Genomic DNA, 18,954 nt, shown 5'->3' with positions numbered 1-18,954 from the left:
GTTACGCGTCTCGGTAACCTCTTGTTCGCACTGACGGCACTTTGAACAGTGGACGTTGCATTTCAGATATGTTACGACCCGTGGCTCTACCCTTCATTCGATCCCTACGAAACCCTACATTTCAACGGGATAATGCACGACCGCATGTTGCAGGTCCTGTACGGGCCTTTCTGGATACAGAAAATGTTCGACTGCTGCCCTGGCCAGCACAGTCTCCAGATCTCTCACCAATTGAAAACGTCTGGTCAATGGTGGCCGAGCAACTGGCTCGTCACAATACGCCAGTCGCTACTCTTGATATACTGTGGTATCATGTTGAAGCTGCATGGGCAGCTGTACCTGTACACGCCATCCATGCTCTGTTTGACTCAATGCCCAGGTGGTTGTTCTGGGTACTGATTTCTCAGGATCTATGCATCCAAACTGCGTGAAAATGTAATCACATATCAGTTCTAGTATAATATATTTGTCCCATGAATACTCCTTTATAATGTGCATTTCTTCTTGGTGTGACAATTTTAATGGCCAGTAGTGTAGAAATCTAGATATGGTGTGGGTCAGTGAAGCGTAAAGGAAAGAAGACAAGGACTTCTTTTCCTATGAGTATAGGATAATATCAGCACCAACACCTGCACAAAGTGGTACAATGGGAGTAGGGTTCGTTATGAATAGGAAGGTAGTGCAGAGAGTGCGTAACTATGAACAGTTCAGTGATAGGGTTGTTCTTATCAGAATCGACAGCAAACAAACACCGATAACGTTAGTTCAGGTATACATGCCGACATCGCAAGCTGAAGACGAATAGATAGTGAAAGTATATGAGGATATTAAAAGGGTAATACAGTACGTGAAGGGAGATGAAAATCTAATAGCCATGGGTGACTGGAATGCAGTTGTAGGTGAAGGTGTGTAAGAAAAGGGTTAGGTACTATAAATGAGAGAGGAGAAGAAATAATTGAATCCTGTAATAAATTTCAGCTAGTAATAGCGAATGCTCTGTTCATGAATGACAAGAGTGGGAGGTATACTTGGAAAAGACTTGGAGATACAGGAAGATTATTTCACTTAAATTACTTCATAGTCAGGAAGAGATTCCGAAATCAGATACTGGATTGTAAGGCATGCCCAGAAGCAGACACAGATTCAGATCACAATTTAGTGGTGATGAAGTGTAGCCTTAAGTTTAAGAGACTAGTCAGGAAGGATCAATACGCAAAGAAGTGGGACACGGAAATACTAAGGAATGAAGAGATACACTTGAAGTTCTCTAGGGTTATAGATACAGCAATAAAGAATAGCCCATTAGGCAGTACAGTTGAAGAGGAATGGACATCTCTGAAAAGGGTAATCACAGATGATGGACAGGAAAACATAGGTACAAAGGAAGTAACTACGAAGAAACAATGGGTAACAGTAGAAGCACTTCATTTGATTAATGAAAGAAGGATGTCACAAAAATTGTTCAGGGAAATTCAGGCATATAGAAATACAAGTCGCCTAAGAAAGAACTGAATAAGAAGTGCAGGGCAGCTAAGGCGAAATGACTGTTTGAAAAATGTGGAGATATCGAACAAGAAATGATTATTGGAAGGATTGATTAGTATATTGAAAATTCAAAACAACCCTCGGTAAAATTAAAAGCTCGGGTGGAAACATTAAGAGTGCAATGGGAATTATAATGTTAAATGCACAGGAGAGAGCGGATAGGTGGAAAGAATACACTGAAAGCCTCTATGAGGGGGAAGACTTGTCTGCGGTGATAGAAGAAGAAACAGGAGTCGATAGGGAAGAGATACGGGATCCAGTATTACAATCACAATTTCAAAGACCTTTGAAGACTTAAGATCAGATAAGGCAGAAGGGGTAGAAAATATTCCATAAGAATTTCTAAAATCATTGGTGGAAGTGGCAACAAAACGAGTATTCATGTTGGTGTGCAGAATGTATGCGACTGGCGATATACCATCTGACTTTGGGGAAGCATCATCCGCACCATTCCAAAGAGTGCAAGAGCTGATAAGTGCTAAATTCGAGAGTGAGATTTTCACTCTGCAGCGGAATGTGCGCTGATATGAAACTTCCTGGCAGATCAAAACTGTGTGCCATGTCTCCGCAGTATCCTTTCTTTTAGGAGTGCTAGTTCTGCAAGGTTCGCAGAAGAGCTTCTGTAAAGTTTGGAAGGTAGGAGACGAGATACTGGCAGAAGTAAAGCTGTGAGGACCGGACGTGATTCGTGCTTCGGTAGCTCAGATGGTAGAGCACTTGCCCGCGAAAGGACCTATCCAGAGTTCGAGTCTCGGTCGGGCGCACAGTTTTAATCTGACAGGAAGTTTCAGGCGCTAAATTAATTGAAGTTGTTGACAAGAATAATATACAGAACAATTGAGGATGTGTTAGATAACGATCAGTTTGGCTTTGGAAAGGGTAAAGGTACCAGAGAGACAGTTTTGACATGCGGCTGATAATGGAAGCAAGACTAAAGAAAAATTATGAGACTTTCGTAGGATTTATCGACCTGTAAAAAGTGTTCGACTCTGTCAAATGGTGCAAGATGTTCGAAATTCTGAGTAGGAGTAAGTTATATGGAAAGACTGGCGGTATACAACATGTACAAGAGTCAAGAGGTAATAATAACAGTGGAAGAGAAAGAGTGAAGTGCTCGTATTAAAAAGTGTTTAAGACGGGGATGTAGTCTTTTACCCCTGCTGTTCAATGAGTACATTGAAGAAGCAATGTAGAAATTAAAAAAAAAAGTTCAAGAGTGGAATTAAAATTCATGGTGTAGGGATATGAACGTTAAACGTTAAAATTCCCTGATGACATTGCTATCCTCAGTGAAAGTGAAGAAGAATTACAGGATCTGCTGAGTGGTACGAACGGTGTACTGAGTACAGAATATGGAATGAGTGTAAATCGAAGAAAGACGAAAAAGTAATGAGAAATAGCGAGAAACTTAACATCAGGACAGTTGGTCATGAAGTAGATGAAGTTAAGCAATTCTGCTACCTAGGCAGCAAAATAAACCACGACGGACGGACCAAGGAGGACATCAAAAGCAGACTAGCACTGGCAAAAAGGGCATTCCTGGCCAAGAGATGTCTGCTAGTATTACACATAGGTCTTCATCTGAGGAAGAAATTTCTGAGAACGAACGCTCTGAGCACAGCATTGTATGGGTGTGAAACATGGACTGTGGGAAAACCGGAACAAAAGAGAATCGAAGCATTTGAGATGTGGTGCTACAGACGAATGTTGAAAATTAGGTGGACTGATAAGGTAAGGAATGAGGAGGTTCTGTGCAGAATCGGAGAGGAAAGGAAAATGTGGAAAAAACTGCCAAGAAGAAGGGACAGGATTATAGGGCATCTATTAAGACCATAGGGAACAATTTCGATGGTGCTAGAGGGCGCTGGAGAGGGTAAGAAGTGTAGTGGAAGACAGAGATTGGAATACATACATGAAATAATTGAGGACGTAGGTTGCAAGTGCTACTCTGAGATGAAGAGGTTGGCACAGGAGGGGGATTCGTGACGGGCCGCATCAAACAAGTCAGAAGACAGGTGACCCAAACGCCTCATGTCACTGAACATGAGACATTTCTGGACAGAACAGTAAAATTTACTATCTCATAACATCAATGCATTCTTCCTGTGATGACGTATGGCTGCGAGACATGGACACTGAACTCATTTACAAAAGGGAAACTTAGGACAGCACAGAGAGTCATGGAGAGATCAATGCTGGGCTATACAAGAAAGGACAGGAAAAGGGCAGATGACATCCGGTCTGTGACGAAGGTTAATGACATCTTAGAGACAGTAGGTTCCTTGTAATGGCAGTGGGCTGGCCACGTCGCAAGAAGAAAAGACAGCAGATGGACGAAGCTAGTACTGGAGTGGAGTCCGAGGGAGCACTGGAGGCCTAGAGGAAGACCACCAGACAGATGGGACAAAGGCATCAAGAAGATCGCTGGTAACACCTGGCAGAGAACTGCCCAAGACCGTCCCACTTGGAGAAGACTGCTGAAAGCCTACCTGAATCCACGACTCGAAGAGGCCACATCATTTAATGATTGAATTGGCTGATGATGATGATGATGATGAACATGGAAGCCATTATGTGGTGGACATGAGGTATTTCTATCACAATTAATGTCGTTACCTTGGAAGATACATAATCCGCCATTACATTATTTTGCAAAAAATGCGAACATGATGGGTTTCTGATTTTATCGATTGCCATGTGAAACAGTTTTGGAAAGAGGCGTTTCGAATTTCGGCCTTTTCTCTGTCATTCTGTTTCAGAGCCATTTCGATCACATAGTGTGTGGACGAATGGCTTCGATTCGTTTACCGGTTGGGCCGTAATGGCTACATGTTCCAAAATTTTCTAGCATTTACTTACCATTTGTATCACGATGACAGCAAAAAATTTAATTAACAACAGCAACATCAGGCCGGTGACATAAAACATTGTCGGTGGCGAAATTCGGTGACAATCTGTGTCCAGTTGTGAGCGGAACCAGTTGTGAGCGGAAAGTACCATTCGCCGGGGCAATGTGCTACTGTTTGTTGGCTTGGCTGGGGAGACGTCCGGTATTGCATTCGATATTGTCTTGGGGAAAATTAGTGCACACTCGACTCTTTTTTAGAGTCTGTTCACTGTATTACGACAGACATGACAAATACTCCAGTCCCAATTACTGTTAGGCCTCTACATTATTGACTTGTAGGAATTAATCCCACTATTTGACTTTATACTGAGCCGCCATTGTCCCACGTTTCTCATTACGCTAACCAAACAGCATGAATCAATCGGCGCCGTATCGTTCGGGTGCGCCCGTTTTACGTTCCGCCCGCCGATCGGGGTTAGTTTGCCCGCGCTTCCGGGCGTCTATATAATTCAGAACATTACAACAGTCAAATACTTCCCTTACTGGCGAATAGATCGCAGCTCGAAATGAAATACTCAAGTTCCTGCCATCGTTACACGCGTTCTGCACTCATTCGAAGTCACGCGATGAAATAAAGCGAGACCTGAAACTGTTGACTCTTTGAAATGTCATTTTACTTCGTGAATGAACTGACGAATTTTGTTTCTCGCTGCACTCATTTACGAACTCCACTCACACTGCGCTCTACATCGTCGAATCGATTGCTTCTTTTCTTTGCATTAACAGTAACGTGACGTTTTTTCGGAAATGAAACGTTGTGGCCGGGTTCTCTTACTGTGCTAGCTATATATGTGCTATTTGCTGCCGGCTGGAGTGGCCGAGCGGTTCCAGGCGCTACAGTCTGGAACCCCGCGACCGCTACGGTCGCAGGTTCGAATCCTACCTTGGGCGTGGATGTGTGTGATGTCCTTAGGTTATAGGTTTACGTAGTTCTAAGTTCTAGGGGACTGATGACCTCAGCAGTTAAGTCCCACAGGGCTCAGACCCATTTTTTGCTATTTGCTTGTCCAGCAATAATCATGAAGGGCACGAAAAATTTTTAAGATTAGATCAGATTCAGTTTCGTTCCAAAGACCCGAAAATGAGATGATTCTCGTGGGTGTGGAACATGTCAGAAAGTATTACATAAAAAATACAGAACATTTCAGTATAATACTCACTTGACTGATGGTTTGCCAGGAGACTGTGAAGATGTGTGAATATATCACAGTGTACTGGAACTGCTAATATTTACAGGCTCAATACATTTTCAGAATGAAACATAGTTCCGCACTTTTAATAAATTTATCATACAAAATAATTTATCTTGACTGTTATGACCACATGCTATCAGAATTGAAATCTAACAGATATTTTTTCTTAATCTGATCTAACTGTCCCTAAGATATTCATCTGTAAAATAGAACGAGTTGCCTACCAAACAGTCTTTCAAACGCTGTTTAAACTGTGCTTTATCTAAAACTAAGTTTTTTATGGTTGCTGGCAATTTATTGAAAATGCGTGTTTCTGAATATTGGACCCCTTTCTGGACCAAGGTAAGTGATTTTAGGTCTTCATGTAGATTGTTCTTATTCCTGGTATTGATACTGTGTATTGAGCTATTGGTTGGAAATAGGTAAGCTGTTATGCAATATATGGAATAAATATACTGAGAAGCAGTGATTAGAATACAATGTTCCTTGATCAGGTTCCTACACGATGTTATTGAATTTACATCACTAATGAGTGTTATTACACGCTTTTCCACTCTAAAAATTTTTGCTTGGTTTGAGGAGATACCGCAAAATATGGTCCCCCATGGCATAATAGAATAAAAGTAATCAAAGTATGCAAGTTTTTTCATATTTATACCTCCGACATCTGACATCATTCGTACTGCAAATACAGACTCGTTTAGGCGCTTCAGCAATTCTGTGATGCGCTTTTCCCAACTGAATTTATTATCGAGTTGTAATCCTAGAAATTTACCATGCTACTCGCATGTCTTCATATGTTTATACGCATTTGGGGAGGAAATTTCTTACAGTTTGTAAACTGCATATATTCAGCCTTTTCTAAGTTTAATGACAATTAGCTTTAAGCCGTTTATTAATGCCAGTGAGAATTTGATTAGCAGCCATTGCTAAATCTGTACTTGACTTTCTATTTACTGCAATGTTTGTATCATCTACAAACAAAACAAACTTAGCATTTGGCAATGTAACAGACGAGAGGTCATTAACGTACACAACTAATGATAGTGGTTGCATTTCAGCTCAAACAATACGGTGAGTAATGGAGGTGACGGACAGTCTGCTGGGCATAGTAAAGAGGTCCTCCCTTCCAACCACGCGAATGAGGTGAGGTCCTTTTGCTCGTCTTCACACACAACAGAGTCCTGTGGCGCATGGCTTCTTGGCCTGGCTAGAGGACCTCCTAATGCGTGTTTGTGGCGCCACATTTTAGTACACTGTGTTTTATATTCAGACAAGACGGGAGCAGCCCATTTGCCGTGGGATTTGACATCTATTTTAACTGATGTAATAACGTTTGTCAGGCACTATCACAAAATTACGACCACTATGAGAGTAGCGGTGATGGTGCTTTGTTTCCGAGCGCTAACAATCTAACTTAACAGTCACGGCACTGCGTCTCTTTTTTCTTACTCACTGCGATTGCAGCGCTCCAAGCGGCTAGGAAGTTATCCTACTGAGTTCGCTGAGATCGTGTGAAAGCGAAAGCGAATCAAAATTATTTATATTGGTCTAGAGAATGGTTTTTACAAACGGGAGAGCCTTTAGAGCAATAAACTGCAGTAACAACACGAACAAGAAGCTAGATTTGTCTTTTTTTAGGTTTCAAATTGACCCTAGGATATGTGAACTGCTACATTACACAACAGTTTATTTATGATTTTATTGTAAGTTTCACATATTTACTAAAAATGTCCAGTTCTTTAAGAACAAAAAATTGATAATAAACAGCATTAGACCTCATCTCTTGCAGAAAGGCTTCGTGTATGTATTAAAAAACGTGAAGTTTTCTTTAGTACACTTTAAGGCCAATTAGTGGTTTGTTGACTTGGGGGAGGATACCAAACAGCGAGGTTATCGGCCCCATCGGATTAGGGAAGTATGTCAGTCGTGCGCTTTCAAAGGAACCATGTTGGCATTCGCCTGAAGTAATTTAGGGAAATCAGGAAAAACCTAAATCAGGAGGGCCGGACGCGGGTTTGAGCCGTCGTCCTCCCGAATGCGAGCCCAGTGTGCTAATCACTGCGCCACCTCGCTCGGTGCAAGTTAGGGGATGTGGAACACAGAAAACATGTACAGAATACAGTAGCTACATTATTTAACGTTAACAGACAAGATACCACAACTGCAGAAGAAGGGAAAACCACACAGACGTGGTAATAAAAGAAGAAAAGAAATAAAACTGCTTCCCAACGCACAAGAAACCAATTCCGCAACTGTTGCTGCATCTGAGCCACAAACGGCAAGAACCTTCAGCACACACAGGGCACAGTCTTAGACATCAAGGAACAACCAGTTGCCGCGCGGGATTAGCCGAGCGGTCTAGGGCGCTGCAGTCGTGGACTGTAGGGCTGGTCCCGGTGGAGGTTCGAGTCCTCCCTCCGGCATGGATGTGTGTGTTTGTCCTTAGGTTAACTTAGGCTAAGTAGTGTGTAAACTTAGGGACTGTTAAGTCCTATAAAATTTCACACACATTTGAACATTTTTGAACAACCAGTTCAGTATTGGAGGGAAGCGTGAAAGATAAAATAGTAGAGGGAGATACAGAGATGAATGTAATAAGCAGATTCAGAAAGATGTGAGTTGCAGTAGTTATTCGGAGATGAAGAGGCTCTCAGAGGACAGAACAGCATGAGAGCTGCATCAAACCAGTCTTCGAACAGTAGACACTTGTATCCAAGTGAGACCATTCGCGTCAGGTAAAGTCTACTAAAGTCCGATTAAAATTACTTGATAGTTGACTTCTGTCACTTGCCGCTTCACTGTTGCGACATCGGCTGCCGGCTACCGCTCGGATATAGGTGATACACAAACGTTGCTCTAGTCTGTGTACCTGGGCGGGTCACTACACAAATGCTGTAAATGTGTAACGCGGAGCAATGTTGGAAGGGACGGTGAACAGATGTGCAGAACTATAGACCTATATCTCTAACGTCGATCAGTTGCAGAATTTTGGAAACACGTATTATGTTCGAGTATAATGACTTTTCTGGAGACTAGAAATCTACTCTGTAGGAATCAGCATGGGTTTCGAAAAAGACGGTCCTGTGAAACCCAGCTCGCGCTTTTCGTCCACGAGACTCAGAGGGCCATAGACACGGGTTCACAGGTAGATGCCGTGTTTCTTGACTTCCGCAAGGCGTTCGATACAGTTCCCCACAGTCGTTTAATGAACAAAGTAAGAGCATATGGACTATCAGACCAATTGTGTGAATGGATTGAAGAGTTCCTAGATAACAGAACGCAGCATGTCATTTTCAATGGAGAGAAGTCTTCTGAAGTAAGAGTGATTTCAGGTGTGCCGCAGGGGAGTGTCGTAGGACCGTTGCTATTAACAATATACATAAATGACCTTGTGGATGACATCGGAAGTTCACTGAGGCTTTTTGCAGATGATGCTGTGGTGTATCGAGAGGTTGTAACAATGGAAAAATGTACTGAAATGCAGGAGGATCTGCAGCGAATTGACGCATGGTGCAGGGAATGGCAATTGAATCTCAATGTAGACAAGTGTAATGTGCTGCGAATACATAGAAAGAAAGATCCCTTATCATTTAGCTACGAAATAGCAGGTCAGCAACTGGAAGCAGTTAATTACATAAATTATCTGGGAGTACGCATTAGGAGTGATTTAAAATGGAATGATCATATAAAGTTGATCGTCGGTAAAGCAGATGCCAGACTGAGATTCACTGGAAGAATCCTAAGGAACTGCAATCCGAAAACAAAGGAAGTAGGTTACAGTACGCTTGTTCGCCCACTGCTTGAATTCTGCTCAGCAATGTGGGAACCATACCAGATAGGGTTGATAGAAGAGATAGAGAAGAACCAACAGAGAGCAGCGCGCTTCTTTACAGGATCATTTAGTAATCGCGAAAGCGTTACGGAGATGATAGATAAACTCCAGTGGAAGACTCTGCAGGAGAGATGCTCAGCTTTTGTTAAAGTTTAGAGAACATACCTTCACCGAAGAGTCAAGCAGTATATTGCTCCCTCCTACGTGTATCTCGCGAAGAGACCATGAGGATAAAGTCAGAGAGATTAGAGCCCACACTGAAGCATACCGACAATCCTTCTTTCCGCGGACAATACGAGACTGGAATAGAAGGGAGAACCGATAGAGGTACTCAAGGTACCCTCCGCCACACACCGTCAGGTGGCTTGCGGAGTATGGATGTAGATGTAGATATAGATGTAGATGTAGAAGATGCGATCGTCATGTATGGCGGAAATGTGAGATGCTCTCTCTACAGCTGATTTTGGGTGACCAATGACTGAAATGCGGCAGATGATGCGTTTTGTAGCCCTGAATTTAAAATCATATCTCGACCTAGCAACAACCTCGTGATGTGCAATGTATCCGAGAAAACTGCAGTCAGCAATCTACATCTACAGCTACATTCACACTCCGCAAGCCACCCAACGGTGTGTGGCGGAGGGCACTTTACGTGCCACTGTCATTACCTCCCTTTTCGGTTCCAGTCGCGTATGGTTCGCGGGAAGAACGACTGTCTGAAAGCCTCCGTGCGTGCTCGAATCTCTCTAATTTTACGTTCGTGATCTCCTCGGGAGGTATAAGTAGGGGGAAGCAATATATTCGATACCTCATCCAGAAACGCACCCTCTCGAAACCTGGCGAGCAAGCTACACCGCGATGCAGAGCGCCTCTCTTGCACAGTCTGCCACTTGAGATTGCTAAACATCTCCGTAACGCTATCATGGTTATCAAATAACCCTGTGACGAAACGCGCCGCTCTTCTTTGGATCTTCTCTATCTCCTCCGTCAACCCGATCTGGTACGAATCCCACACTTATGAGCAATACTCAAGTATAGGTCGAACGAGTGTTTTGTAAGCCACCTCCTTTGTTGATGGACTACATTTTCTAAGGACTCTCCCAATGAATCTCAACCTGGTACCCGCCTTACCAACAATTAATTTTATATGATCATTCCACTTCAAATCGTTCCGCACGCGTACTCCCAGATATATTACAGAAGTAACTGCTACCAGTGTTTGTTCTGCTATCATATAATCATACAATAAAGGATCCTTCTTTCTATGTATTCGCAATACATTACATTTGTCTATGTTAAGGGTCAGTTGCCACTCCCTGCACCAAGTGCCTATCCGCTGCAGATCTTCCTGCATTTCGTTACAATTTACTAATGCTGCAACTTCTATGTATACTACAGCATCATCCGCGAAAAGCCGCATGGAACTCCCGACACTATCTACTAGGCTATTTATGTATATTGTGAAAAGCAATGGTCCCATAACACTCCCCTGTGGCACGCCAGAGGTTACTTTAACGTCTGTAGACGTCTCTCCATTGATAACAACATGCTGTGTTCTGTTTGCTAAAAACTCTTCCATCCAGCCACACAGCTGGTCTGATATTCCGTAGGCTCTTACTTTGTTTATTAGGCGACAGTGCGGAGCTGTATCGTACGCCTTCCGGAAGTCAAGGAAAATAGCATCTACCTGGGAGCCTGTATCTAATATTTTCTGGGTCTCATGAACAGATAAAGTGAGTTGGGTCTCACACGATCGCTGTTTCCGGAATCCATGTTGATTCCTACAGAGTACATTCTGGGTTTCCAAAAACGACATGATACTCGAGCAAAAAACATGTCCTAAAATTCTATAACAGATCGACGTCAGAGATATAGGTCTATAGTTTTGCGCATCTGCTCGACGACCCTTCTTGAAGATTGGGACTACCTGTGCTCTTTTCCAATCATTTGGAACCTTCCGTTCCTCTAGAGACTTGCGGTACACGGCTGTTAGAAGGGGGGCAAGTTCTTTCGCATACTCTGTGTAGAATCGAATTGGTATCCCGTCAGGTCCAGTGGCAGTAGATTTTCCTCTGTTGAGTGATTCCAGTTGCTTTTCTATTCCTTGGACACTTATTTCGATGTCAGCCATTTTTTCGTTTGTGGGAGGATTTAGAGAAGGAACTGCAGTGCGGTCTTCCTCTGTGAAACAGCTTTGGAAAAAGGTGTTCAGTATTTCAGCTTTACGAGTGTCATCCTCTGTTCAATGCCATCCTCATCCTGGAGTGTCTGGATATGCTGTTTCGAGCCACTTACTGATTTAACGTGAGACGAGAACTTCCTAGGGTTTTCTGTCAAGTCGGTACATAGAATTTTACTTTCGAAGTCACTGAACGCTTCACGTATAGCCATCCTTACGCTGACTTTGACATCGTTTAGCTTTGTCTGAGAGGTTTTGGCCGCGTTTAAACTTGAAGTGAAGCTCTCTTTGCTTTCGCAGTAGTTTCCTAACTTTGTTGTTGAACCACGGTGGGTTTTTCCCGTCCCTCACAGTTTTACTCGGCACGTACCTGTCTAAAACGCATTTTACGATTGCCTTGAACTTTTTCCATAAACACTCAACATTGTCAGTGTCGGAACAGAAATTTTCGTTTTGATCTGTTAGGTAGTCTGAAATCTGCCTTCTAATACTCTTGCTAAACAGATAAACCTTCCTCCCTTATTATATATTCCTATTAACTTCCATATTCAGGGATGCTGCAACGGCCTTATGATCACTGATTCCCTGTTCTGCACTTACAGAGTCAAAAAGTTCGGGTCTGTTTGTTATCAGTAGGTCCAAGATGTTATCTTCACGAGTCGGTTCTCTGTTTAATTGCTGGAGTTAATTTTCGGATAATGCACTCAGTATAATGTGACTCGATGCTCTGTCCCTACCACCCGTCCTAAACATCTGAGTGTCCCAGTCTATATTTGGTAAATTGAAATCTCCACCTAAGACTATAAGTCTTTAGTGCGGTAGCAATAAAAATCGCGATCGCTTTGTTCACAGATTAAAGCTATCCTCTATGAGTAAACTCAAGACAGAAATAATTCAGTTTCAGCGATAAAAAACAAACTGTCATTTCTCGATATCGTTCAATAACTGACGCTTTACCAACCGATGATCAACCATGGTTGGAACTTGGTTGTATATTATAGGCGAGACTGGCCGATTCAAAAAATGGCTCTGAGCACTATGGGACTTAACTTCTGAGGTCATCAGTTCCCTATAACTTAGAACTACTCAATCCTAACTAACCTAAGGACATCAAACACATCCATGCCCGATGCAGGATTCGAACCTGCGACCGTAGCGGTCGCGCGGCGTCAGACTGAAGCGCCTAGAACCTCTCGGCCACAGCGGCCGGCTGCCAGTTTCCAACTGAAGGGAGAATTATACAAAGAAAAATAAAGGCAAATAAGAAAGTCAATACGATGATGAAAATGATGCAGAGAAGTATTACAAGATTAAAAAATTACATTTGAATCCGTTATAATAATGAAAGTGTCTTGATTAGATTTAGAAACTTAAAAAAGTCGCCGTGTTTCTCAAGTTTCGAACCTACGAACTTTTAAATAAAACGTTAATGCGCTAACTACTGCACTATGACATTACTATGCCAGGAGTTGTTGCATTTATGACTCTGACGTTCCAGCAGCACCAATCAATTGCAGCCTTCAAAACCTTGGCTTCACGCAGTGTCATATGACGGTTATCTAATGTAAGTCCATATCTGTGACTATGATAACCGAATGTGTGATGTTGAATTGCGTCTGGCCGCGTGTGGTGCGGAAGGATCCAGTAGTGTTTAGGTAGTGCTTTCTATGGCAGGTGTCTATTTCATCAGCATCGTTGTGTGTGTGTGTGTGTGTGTGTGTGTGTGTGTGTGTGTGTGTGTGTGTTGTTGTGGTGTGGTTATCATGTCTGATGAAATACGGAAATAAAGGGCCAGACCAAGAATTCGGAATCCAAACACAGCAAGAAAGACAGCCGGACAAGGTGAACTGACCATTACTGTGGCAGCTTGGCAAAGGCCAACGCTTCGGACGTGCCTTTGAGCGCTCTGGTTGTCGGAAACCAGTTCCAACCCGTCAACTGTCAACTATCAAGTAATTTCAATTCGACTGTAGTGAATCGACCAACATGGAAATTCAGCATTCCTCTTCGTTATCGCATATAAATCACTGTAATGTGACTCAGAGGATATTTAATGTTATTTTCTACTGTTTTCCTTGGTAATCTATAACATAGTTCCTATAAAAAGTACTGGTTCGATAAAAATTTTTGTACTGTACAAATTATTACTTGTTTTGTCCAATCATTCCCCTTCATAGCAGTATAGAGGTGATTTTTTCCACGAGCACAAACTCTGGGATTTGATCGATGAGAGGGTACGGAACAACAGACATCTAATGAACTTATGTCTGGAAATGCATGGTTTCCATGCTAGAGACCATATATTCGATCATAGTTTGTTACTGATACTGGGGTCTAATACGGGCTGTACTATGCAGCCATAGTTACAGTATGCATGATTTCCTCCTAGAGGGTGGTACTATTCCTCATACGCCATGTCCTAGGCCTCTCCTGCCATAGTAATTGGTAATGTGTCCGATTCACTTCTCTTGCTGACTGACCTTGCACTGGATGTGATACAGGGTTGTACACAATAGTTACGCATTCGAATCGACAGGTTGTCGACATGGTGTTTACTTACGGAAAGGCAAATGGCAACGGGCGGCGGACAGCAAGATTTTATGAGGAGACCTATCCCCGCCAACAAAAATCATAGCATTGAATGTTTGCAACAGTTTTTGCCGTTTGTCTGAGACAGGTTTGTTTTAGGAAGCAGGAAATAATGAAGAACGTACCCGAAATGATCGGACACCAGACATGGAGATAAATGTGATTGACACTGTGGAAGGCGACCACCGTGTCAATACCAGGCAGTTGGCCCGCCAGTACAGGGTAAGCCAGACGACCGTCTGGAACATTCTCCATGACAACTGATAGGGGTAGTAACGCTTACGGCGTGTGCACGGCTTGCTAGCGACAGACTTTCCACATCGGAAGAAGTTTTGTCACTGTTTTCTTCACCAGGCGATTCCAGGATTTGTGTCATCCATTCCATTTACAGGTGAGACCACCTGATAGCGGAGTGGTGTCTTCAACTTTCATAACAGTCATCTGTGAGATACTATGCTGAACCCCCACGGTAAGCTGACAGCGAATCATCAGCATCGTGCAGCCGGAAGTGTGGTCTGGAATAATAGGCGACCATATTTTGGGACCAGTCTTCGTTCTACGTCGCCTAATAGGTCATAACTATTGGCGTATTTTGGGACTGACTTTGCCACCCCTGCTGGAAAAGTTCCATTCATGATTCGAAGGGTTATGATGGTGCTGCAGACCACTTCGCTGTTAACGTCCGGTCACATCTCAGTCGTTGCCTAACTGGTCCATGTATCGGACGAGGGACTCCAGTTGCATGGCCTGTTCATTCACCGCATCTCAACCCGTGTGATTTCTGGTTACGGGGCCATCTCATAAGTATCGTGTATGCAGAGCCCATTCCAGATGAGGAGACACTGGAGTAGCGTATTCACGCTGCCTTTGACTCTGTTCAGATGCAGCCTGGCCGATGTGACCATGCGGGAGAGACCATGCTACGGAGCGTACATGCTTGCGCTGAGGCACATGGAAACCGTTCCAGCACATACTCCAACTGTGGCTACATGGTACATCACGCATTAGACGGCAGTCTCTGTAACGATGCATGACTGAATAAATGGTCTCTAGTGTGGAAACCATATGAGTTCATTAGATCTTTTTTGTCCCGTATTCTGTTATCGACCAGACCCTACAGTTTCTATACGACGGAAAAAAATCACCCTATATTATAAAGGTTGTGATATTTTTCATACTCCCTACGCAAACGCGAACAACAAAAAATGATTCAAATGGCTCTGAGCACTATGGGACTTAACTGCTGAGGTATCAGTCCCCTAGGACTTAGAACTACTTAAACCTAACTAACCTAAGGACGTCACGCACACCCATGCCCGAGGCAGGATTCGAACCTGCGACCGTAGCGATCCCGCGGTTCCAGTCTGTAGCGCTTAGAACCGCTCGGCCACCTCGGCCGGCCGCGAACAACACATGAGTTCCAATCTGTAGGAACAGCTTTGTTTTTCGGACGTTTTTATGCGCGTGAAGTCCATATAGTCACCACAGCTGGGTTCGCTGTTCTTATTTATGCGCCCATTCTTCTAAGCAAATTTATATTCATTGCTAACGTTGTTTGAAATGTCTGTCATGGAGCAATAGCTGAGTTCTCCAAACTGCTCTTGAACTACTGGACGCTGCTGCTAGTTGGTGAGTGGCGCGAACTGTTCCGAGTAGTTTCAAGTAGGTGAAGCTCTGTTCCCTCCCACGAACACAGCGGTCACTGCTTTTCTGGGAACTACTGGCCTGCAGACGCTACCCGTTCACTCGACTATAAGTGGCGTGTCAGCGCTAGCTGTAGGTGCTTACTGCAGGAACAGATGAGTGAGGGAAGATCTCTGAGTACCACACTCATCCCCACCCTGTCAGCAAGTGCGAACGACTGCCTGAAACTGGTAGCGAACTTAGGACAGTGCGGCCCTCTTCTCTCGGTGAAACTTCTACAGCTTCCGTAGCACAATGGGTTAGAATTGCGAAAACATGAGCAAATATCAAAATCTCTCTCAGTGTGGGCGGAGGCAGATATCATGAGGTTTTTGGTCGTACTTATAACGAATCTGTTTCAAAATGGAAAAATTCAAATTACAAATCCAATGTGGAGTAAGAAATCGGGGATAAATACGTTTATTCTGATGAACATCGGTGCCTTGAGAAATTTGATCAATTAATCGCGAATTTGATATGCCAAATTAGAAAAGTCAAAATAACTGGTTGATTGTGACGTAAATCCAAGAAATTACGAAATTACTGCAGAAAAAGAGTACTGCTCACGTCAAAAACTATTAGATAGTCAATATAAAAACAAAATAACCAAGAAAAACATCATTAATTTTATATAATAGCTGAAAAATTTTGTACGTAGGACGTAAATTTTTGGAAGAATACATGTATATGCTGGTGATCACAGTTATAAGATCAAAATCTTTCATTCCTACAATGTCACTTCGTTTAAATAACAAAATTTCTTCCAAATTACGGTCCAGTAAGAGCTGAAATATTTCTTTAACTTTCAGTTCTGAAAAGTAGAGGTTATCACCAGAGAAAAGCACGCACCCTTTGTTTTATATACAGCTAAGTACGGTGCGAAAAGATTGCAATGTTTTCTCTCAAGCAAATTTCTGAATCACTGACAGATTTCTTTTCATCTGGTAGTTCTGAAAATAGACAAATGTCGTGGAATGTGTAACTTATCTCTCACTTTTATTTGTCCTTCTGGCACTATCGTTCATTTTTCGATATGGAAGAATAAAACAAGTCACCTATATGTGAACAAACATTTACAGATTTCTGTTTAAGTGCACAGTCTCACAGGAGCCTCTATTTCGAAACTTTATGATACCAGTACATAGAAACAAAAATGATTTTACGTTAAAGATGCGCCACTTTCTTCGGCCGGGTAATCTATAACATCGCACATCACAGAGCAATAAGTTTGCCTGAAATACAGCACTCGTATGAAGCTGCCGACTTTTTATTTGAACGGTGTTTAATTGTTGATATATTAATATAGCCAATATTCTGTATTAAATTTCGTAAACAGAAACTGTTATTTTTCAGTTTCGGCCACGATTTTAAAATTCCGACCCACTGTGCTTTGGAACATCATAATTTCTGGAATGAATGATAAGTGTCTCCTGATTCCGACGTCATATGTCATATTGCCACACATTCAATACATATTTTTAATAGCTCTGAGTCCAATGAAATAACAAGATGAGTCAGGAGAAAAAACACATGAATCCAGTAGTGAGAGTATTGGTGATTCTGAACAAAAAAACTTCTTATAGACTAATTCCCTATTAGAAATGGTTTCCGAGGTAGAACACGTATATTGTGCATTGTTTTTATTTTCAGTAACAATCAGAACATTGTAACTGTTTTCATGTACCACAGTAGTCTAGAGGAAATTTAGATACGTCACTTGTGGTCTATCAAGCTGGGAAACTACTTCATATTGTCCTACAAATAACACCAAGTGTACAGTGCATACACGTCGCTTGAGACTTTCAGTATTATGTCGCTATCTTCATGCAAGCTATTAACTCTAGAGAAAAAATGAATAAGACCCTTTTCTAGGAAATTGAATGTAGTTTAATCTTTTACTGTGACATGTTTTTAACGATATATGCTGCGTGTTTGAGTTATTCAAGAAAAACGCACAGAACAGACATTAAAGGTGTTCTATCTCGGAAACCGTTCGGAACGGGGTATGTCCACATGCAGTTTCCTGCTCAGAATTACCAATGCTATCACCCCTCAAAACATGTACATTTCCTCCTGACGCACCCTGTGTAGTGCACTCCGTCGCATTTTTCATGTAGTTTTGGGGCGTATTTCTAGTTAATGTTTTCAATAGAACAGCATAGAAAGAACTGCAAAAGGTAGAGTAACAAATAGCCAAGCTGTTATGCAAGACACTTTGCAGGCAGGAGAAAATCAGATTCGATTTTCTAGTCCTCGCTGCCTCGAACGAACACTATGACAGACTACTCAGAGAAGTGAGACAAAATACTTAACACGCCTGTAATTTTCATCGGTTGGAGGAGGGTATCTGTATGCCGATGCTGAAAAATAAGTGTACCAGTATTCCAGATTATAAGAGTCGACATCGGCCAATAGTGCTCGACTGTTGAATACGTGTGACGTTGCGCTCCTGCGTGGGAGCCCGTGGGAACGAAACCTCACGTAGTCGGTAGCGAGCCAGGATGTGAACAGGACTTTCATAGAAGCTGCAATTCTCCTCGAAGATGTCCTCTACAGATGAAGAGGATACGTTTGGCTTCTGCAAAAAATTTATTCGACCACGGCATAATAGCCAGGAATATTTTAATGTAAACTCTGTGCCTGAATCCGAAAGAGATCTTCAGGAATTTGCCATCACAGTGTAATGTAGATAAAATGCCATCTGCACCATCCAAAATTTTTCGCCGTTTAATACAGTACAAGTTATCAACGGTGATAACTTGTACTGTACTTCTGATTCTGAATCTGTAGCTTTCATTACAAAAATTACATTAATATGCAAAGGATGCAATAGTGTGTTTATTTTTGAATGTATATACACTTAAGAGTGTTGCTCTGGCTCGCTACCGACTATGTGAGGTTTCGTTCCCACGGGCTCCCAAGCAGAAGCGCAACGTCACACGTATTCAACAGTCGAACACTATTGGACCCTGCATGTCAGCAGGGGACTGTTCAAGCTGGAGGAGTCTCTGTAATGCTGTGT

This window comes from Schistocerca serialis, chromosome 8 (genome assembly GCF_023864345.2).
Source record: "Schistocerca serialis cubense isolate TAMUIC-IGC-003099 chromosome 8, iqSchSeri2.2, whole genome shotgun sequence".
Taxonomy (NCBI): domain Eukaryota; kingdom Metazoa; phylum Arthropoda; class Insecta; order Orthoptera; family Acrididae; genus Schistocerca; species Schistocerca serialis.
The sequence above is the reverse complement of the archived record's forward strand: the minus strand, read 5'-3'. Positions refer to the sequence as shown.